Consider the following 7,941-nt stretch of genomic DNA (forward strand, 5'->3'; position numbering starts at 1 on the left):
TGCGCTTCGCCTTGCGCCAAGAGTAGACCTGGTTGGAGCTGGCGAGCTTTTGGCCCACTCTCGGGCGCAGCCTTTTAGCACGAAATTGTCACTGCGCCAAGCTGAATCTGTCGACACCTCCCCCTGCTGCGCCGCCACACCCATCTCGGCGCACCGCAGTTTACCAATTTACCAAATCCGCTGCGCACGGTGCTGCACTGGAGGAAATTACCACTGCGCTGGCCTCGCCGCGCTGCGCCCCCCTGAGTTGCGCCAAGAAATTAGAGCCTGTGGAATCCAGCGTGTCCCTTTGAATGAAAATGAAATCTTTATTTTGAGGATAATGTATATCAAATATTAGGTCTGTGCATAAACAACTATAATAAAATAATAATAATTTTAATGTAAGCTACCTGTGAGGCATGCAGTGGAATGCAACGATATGGTCCCCAAGCTCCTCTCTCAGTGGGGCAATGACCCCCCCACGATGACCCATGTTGACTGACGCCCCATCAGCTCCAAACCCGACCAGTCTCTCCATCCATCTAGTATCCTCCCCCAGTGCCTCAAAAGCATGCTTGGTTGCTTCCAACACTCCTGGAATGAGAAGGATGTTATTAATCAGAAGTAAAAGGAAGATATGTTTCAGGATATAAAATGTACTTTTTTTTGTGCATCCGGGGTGTAACGTTAGCCACTGTGTGCCAACCCAGCTGCATAGGACAGAGCGTGAGTAAAAGCTGCGACTGTGAGGAATTGTGGGAATTGGCATTCCAATATACAAGACATAACATTAATCATTGACCACAGTTGTCTACAACTACCAGAAAGGATAGTCGTAGTACCATCGCTCTACACAGAGGGATTTTCTTTTTTTCAAACAAGATTTTTTATTTTGTGGCTAAATCTGCCCATAGCACCCATGCTACAGGGCAGATTATTTCTTAGCACAGGCATGTTTTGATGTAGCACATGCGACATATATGCCCTGGAATATACAGAGCATAGACTTTGTGCTGCTAGATAAAGTGCGTGGGCAAAACAGCACGGTTTCACAAATTGCAGGCGCTTCATAGCCACATCTTCTTTGAAAACTCGTGTGAGAGAAATTGGAGTAGCTTCATACCACACTTGTTCTTGTTTTAATGTGAATCCGGAGCCTTAGTCCTGTTGCTTCTATCTTGTAATGTATTGTATCTGTGTTGCTGTGTGATTTTTGTGTCTTGTAATTGTTGCAACTTTTCTATGCTGCTGTCTTGGCCAGGCTTGAAAAAGAGGTAATTGTGTCTCAACGGGACCGACCTGGTTAAATAAAGGCAAATAAAATAAAATAACATCCATGTTGGCAGCATTATCAACAGTGAATGCTACAATTTTATCAGATATGCCAAACTCTGACAGAACATCACTGATTTGTGTAACAACACAACCGGTCTGTGCTTTGAGCAGGCTTCAGCAATTTTTGCTGCATTTTGCCCTCTACTATGTCGTGTGCTGTGGTGGTGAGGTAGTGGTCCTGTGTGATGCTACTCCAGCCATCACATGTGAGTGCAATAGAGCTGCCTTCACTGAGCTCTGTAATTATATCAGACTTCTCAACCTTGTACCATGATGGGATTAATGTGTTTTGACAGGTAGTCCCTGGAAGGTGGTGTGTATTTGGGGTTTAGAGTTTTCACCATGTCCCTGTAAACATAAACAAACATGTAATGTTGCTGTTACTGTTTAGCTCAGTATTAATTAGCTTAGTTATATCGTTATTGCTTACCTTACCTAAATTTTGGTGATTCCACCTCTGAAAAGGGATCCAGCCTTTTCACGATGTGTGCAGTGACCTTTCTGTGGCGCTTCTACTTGTTGCACCTACATCTTTGCCTTTGCCGCTATGGTGAACGGAGTAGGTGAAACGGAGGGTCCGGGTGCACTCACTCACCCATAAAGGACGTGCAAACCTGACTGCCAAGCGGTCATTGACCTATCGGCATAACGATTTGGGAAACCAGGGTTAGAACCCCATCTGTGGCAGTCTGTAGAGGGCATCAGCTACTTAGGCTTAGCACATCACGGAGTTATGGAGTCACCAGCCTGGCTAAGCAATCTCAGGTCGTAAATTGTTTATGAAAAAATATGTGGGCTAACTTGTTAGCTGCCTCAATGTTGGCACAAGACACATTATTATTATTATTATTTTTTTTTAATGGGAACAGGCATATACAATGTATAAACCGACAATACACTGACCAATAAACAAACAGACAGAAGACAAACGACAGAGCAAACTCAACAACACAACAAAAACATAACCAAAACAGGACAGAAAAAATAAAACACGCACAAGAAAACTAAAATAAAACAAAACTACAACAAAAAAAGGATGTGAAACTACTTAAATTAAATTAACAGTAACTTCTTAGTATACATTCACTCAAAAGTAAGTAAGTCTTGATTTGATGCGATCATTTTTTCCAAAATAAATTGGCATCACACTTTATTTCTAAAAAAATCCAAATTCAAAAGTGTTTTTGTTTGGGTCTTAAATATAAATATTTTTCCCAAAAGGATGATCGTGTTTACAATCTGTGGGCAATCTATCTCCAGTTCTCCCAACAAAATATTTAATGGTGTAAATTCAAAGTGAATATTTTTGGGTCTTAGCCACTTTTGAATGTCTAACCAAAATCTGACTACATGTGTACAATAAAAGAATTAATGTAACTGATCCTCCACTTCTTAATTGCAAAATTTACATAATGGAGAGTGGTTAATGTTAAAAATGTTTGTTTATTTGTGGCGGTAATTCTATAGAAAATCTTAATTTGAAAAATTCTAGAATATGAATCAATTGTTCTTGTATAAATGGACCTAAAATAATCTTTCCAGGGAATCAAAGTGTTAAACTCATCTTCCCAAAAGGTGCAGGCTACGTGTGGAAAAAACGACAGACATCTGCTAAATAAGAAAAAATTATACATCATTTTATTTATCTTAATTTTTGTTAACCATTTAAGATTTTTTTGAACTGGAGCACTAACCTGCTGATTGTCACTAGAGTTTTTTAATTTCCTCCTCCAATTTAATGGCACTGTAGAAAGCAGTTGATTAAAATTATAATTGTCACATAATTGTCCATATTTTTTTTTATTAAACTGTTCATATGAAAGAAAATTACCTGCATTGTCAAGAAGATCATTTATAAAGATAATTCCTTTACTCTGGAAATGCTTCCATAAGAAAGGTTTTCCATAAATTAACAGTGAAGAATTCATCCATATTATTTGATACTGGATCTCGTTTAATGAATTTGGGGGATAGTACTGGAAACTTAACCAAGCTTTGACTGCATCTTTAAAAATGGCGAAAGGTTACCCAGTGGTTCTTTTAGTCGCCAGTCCACATGTTGCGGCATCAACTGAAAAAAGGGAAACAATTTACACTCAAAAAACGTGTATACTGTAAGACACATTATTTATTGTATATGTATTGTTTTATTTACCAGATTCGGACTGCAGTGCAGTCACTGCTGCGCCAGGCTGGGGGCCGGAGCAGGAGCTGGAGCCGGAGCCGGAAGAAGAGGCAGCGGAGGAAGGCCGGCGCAGCGGGGTCCGCCCGCTATTCAGACATCCCGCTATTCCGACATGTCTCTATTTAGACATTCCGCTATTACGACATCCCTCTATCTAGACATGCCGGTAGTCCGACACTTTTTGATACCGCTATTCCGACACGTCGTCTTTTTTTTTTCTTTTCTTTTTTTACAGCTGCGATACCCAGGCGCGTCTCTCTCTCTTTTCTTTTGATGAGGGAGTGATGTTCTTAATCTCAACAACTCAACTATCAAGTCACAAACAAAACTGACACACATGATAAACAAAGAGAACTATGCTGCAGTTTTTTTGTCAAGTTAACCTGTCACCTTCAGCACCACGGACAGCGCCGCGGAGAAGCTGTGAGTGTCTGGGCTCTGGGCTTACTGTGCGTTCACACCAAAAGCTTCCAAAGCGTCAAAAACGCTCGAGGGTGGGCGTCAGACAAGACAGCTCCCAAAACGGCAAATATTTTCAGCCGCTTTGGCCGCTTGTCACGTGACTGGCGTCAAAGTTCGATCGCGCTGGTCATTGGGGAGCCGAAATACAAAAAAAGGCAGCCGACGGACATCTCTATTCTGACAGGCTGCCGCCGGTTGCCGCTTGACCGCGTCATAGCTCATTACCCTAAAGTTAAACCTGGCTCAACTTTTCATCTGGTGACGCTTTGGACGCTTTGGAAACTTTGGACGCTCTGGAAGCGCGGCAACGCCTGTTGACGCTTTGAACGCTCGGTGTCGCCGGGCGCTCATTGAAAATGAATTGACTTCCGGCGTTTTTGACGCTTTGGAAGCTTTTGGTGTGAACGCACAGTTAGGGCCTGGGGCCTCATTTATCAAAACTGTAAGTAAGGCGGGGAAAGAAAGCGAGATACACGGCATCGGGCAATAAATCAGTCAGAAAAATGATCTTGCATTTTAATAAGCTACAATAAAAACAAAAACCTCCCAAATCTTAGCTGCCTGTGTGTTTTTAAACTTGGAGGGTTTGTTTTTTTCTTCTCTAATATGTATTTGTGTATGAGAAACAGTGTCTCAGATGAAAAAAAAATAAAAAAAATCAGGACACGTCTGACTATAAGGTAATCAATCAATGTCGGAAAAGCGGAATGTTTGAAAAATAGTAAAGTGCCGCTACTCCGACAATTAAAAAAAAAATGGCGGAATAGTGGGACGCTTGAAAAATAATGTTAATGCCGCTATTCTGACAATTAGAAGTCAATGTCGAAATAGCGGCATGTCGGAATAGCAGCATGTAACCGGCGCAGCGTGTCAAAGATGGGGCACACATTAATTTCTACTCCATGAACTCAGAGGAGGACTTATCTCATGTCCGTCGTGCACCCTCCTATGCATGAAATAATCTTGTCACAAGTGTTGCATTTTGCCACACTTTGGACCGCTGATGCACGCTATCCATGGTTGCATGGCTATGCAAACACTTCCGGCGGATTCTTCTTTGTTGGTGTTCAGCGGCTTCTTCTTCCGGTCGGCGGATTGGGTATCGAAACTAGAAATTGAAATTTTAAATTTTGAACAATTCCAGGAGAATCGGAAAGCTAGTCCCGGTTCCAATCGGCACTCAATACTCGATACCCAACCCTATTTATAACCTGAGTTTCAACCTCAGATTAAAGTTATTCTGATTTTATTCAGCAGTTAACCCTTGTGTCTTAAACGGACAAAAGTGTCCTTCTTCATTTTTCAACTCTTGATTGTCTTGTCGTGGTTAGAGTTATTGCCATCAAATTTGTTATCACAAACTTAATTTTTTTTTTTTTTTAATTGGGGCATTTCCCCCAACTACCCTAACTAAAAAAAGGTTACACTCCGCAGATTGTGGACAAAAATGTCCATGGAAAAAAGACCATAAAAACAGTATATGTTAATATTTTTTTTCCAGTTTTTTTTTCATAGATATTATATTCTACTTCTCCTCTGTTGATCCATACCAAATATTAAATTAATTTCAGACTTTTAACCCCTTAAATGCCAGTATATAGGATCCTATGAAAGAGAAAATGGCTAAAAAAGCACACAAAATGGGGGATATTTTCAATATAATGAATGCAAACTGGATATGTTGGGTGATGATTATTTCAGGCTTGGACATGTCATTGATTAGTAACACACTTGATTTGGATGGATTTTTAGTTTTTTTGTAATCCCATTTCCCAAATTTTAGGTACACTAACTCCTATTGAGGACAAAAATGTCCACGGAAAAAAAGCCATAATAACAGTATATGTTAATATTTTTTTTCCCAGTTTTTTTGCATAGATCTTCTATTCTACTTCTCCTCTGTTGATCCATACCACATTTTCAATTAATTTCAGACTTTTAACCCCTTAAATGCCATATAGGGTCCTATGAAAAAGAAAAAGAAAAAGAAGGCTAAAAAAAAATACACAAAAAGGGGGGTCTTTTCAATATAATGAATGCCAACTGGATATGTTGGGTGGGGATTTTACCAGGCTTGGACATGTCATTGATTAGTAACACACTTGATTTGGAGGGATTTTTAGTTTTTTGGTAATGCCAGACTAAAAGAAAATCTCCCATAGACTTACATTATAATACATGACTATTTCCTCCTTGACTGTTAATGAGGAAATAGTGATATAAAAAGTACTATAAATCTCATAAAAGAGGTGGCCATACACACACACATGCACGCACAGACACACACCTCAACAAGACTGCTCCCATGAGCTACCATGCGTTATTTCCAATTCACTCTGGTGTCCAGGTGTGCATGTGTCTCTTTGAGGATCAAGTCCTTGTTTACATAGAGGCCAGTGCAAACACCAACATGACACACCCTGCCCCCATGACCTAATAACAAAAGTGTGAACCACAAATCACAGCAGGACAAAATGTAAACACAGCCTGGGAACCACTACTGGGTTAAACCAGCTCAAGAGCTGTGTGCTCATTTCTCATAATTCAGTCATGGACAGCCAAGGTTCGACCGGTTTGAGGCCCTGAAACAGGTCCTTGAAGACAATGAAGAGATGGACACCACCACACGGGAGTCTTCTCCATACTCCACCACCACCGAAGATGAGAACTCCAACCCTGACTGGGCTTCACCTCTACAGTCAGAGAGCTCTGAGTCCAGCTCAGTGGTGAGTGAGCCAAAGGATCCAGAGGAGGTGCTCCAGTGTGGAGGTCCAAGAATGGGCAGGTCATGTGGTCAACGTCCCATCACGAAAGCCTCCGTTACTTCCCTGGACCCTGTCTGCCTGCAGGACCCACGAGGTATGCTGTCCACCGCATCACTGAGGAAGTGAGATCCACGTGGGATCTTTTCTTTACAGATGACATCATGCAAGTCATCCTGGAGATGACAAATCTCCATGGGCAGCGATCCATTCAGGGCTGGAAAAATATGGACAGGATCGAGCTGGAGGCACTGCTCGGCCTGCTCCTATTGGCAGGCGTTTATCGGACGAAAGTACCCGCAGCCTCTGGAGCCAAGAGTCTGGTCGAGGCATCTTTCCCTCGGCGATGGCCCGTACCAGGTTTGAAGCACTGAACACAGCCCTCCGCTTCGACGATCGTCTCTCCAGGCACTAGCGTCAGCGACGGGAAAAGCCTGCTCCCATCGCTGCACTTTGGAGGAAGTGGGAGCACCAGCTCTCACTTCTTTACAAACCGGGGAAGAGAAATAGTAGTGGACGAGCAGCTGGTCGGCTTCAGGGGAAGGTGTGGATTCAAACAGTACATCCCTAGCAAACCGGCCAAGTACGGCCTCAAAGTCTGGGTGGCCTGCGATGTCGAGACGTCATACGCGCTTAGAATGGAGGTCTACACGGGAAAGGAGGAGGGCCGGCCCGCTGAGGTTCAGCAGGGGAAGAGACTTGCGAGTGCTACAGCTGACTGAAGGGATTTCACAAGCTCTGAGCTGGCAGAGGAGTTGCTGAAGAGGAAGATCGGCCTCGTGGGGACTATCAGGAAGACCAGACCTGAGCTTCCGCCCATCCTCCTGGAGACGAGAAGGAGAGAATTGCTGTCCTCCCTCTTTGTCTTCTCCAGGACACACACCGCCGTCAGCTACATCCCCCAGGGGGTAAGAATGTCCTCCTCCTCTCCACCATCCACCGGGAGCCAAACATCATCATGGCTTACAACAAATCAAAGGGCGGAGTCGACAACCTCGACAAGGTAGGCTTATGTGCCCTTATGCATGTAGATATATTATATATTGATGCAAGGATGTGGTTTACTTTACCGCTGCTGTTTAGGTTTACATGCCATCATAATTTATTTGATTATTATATTTTATATTAATGATATGAAGTAAGCTGGCAAATAATGTGGAGTAAAAAAGTAAAATATTGACTTTTTAGATGTAGAAATCCTGAGTAGGTTAAATG

This window comes from Trachurus trachurus (assembly GCF_905171665.1).
Source record: "Trachurus trachurus genome assembly, chromosome: 14".
Classification (NCBI taxonomy): Eukaryota; Metazoa; Chordata; class Actinopteri; order Carangiformes; family Carangidae; genus Trachurus; species Trachurus trachurus.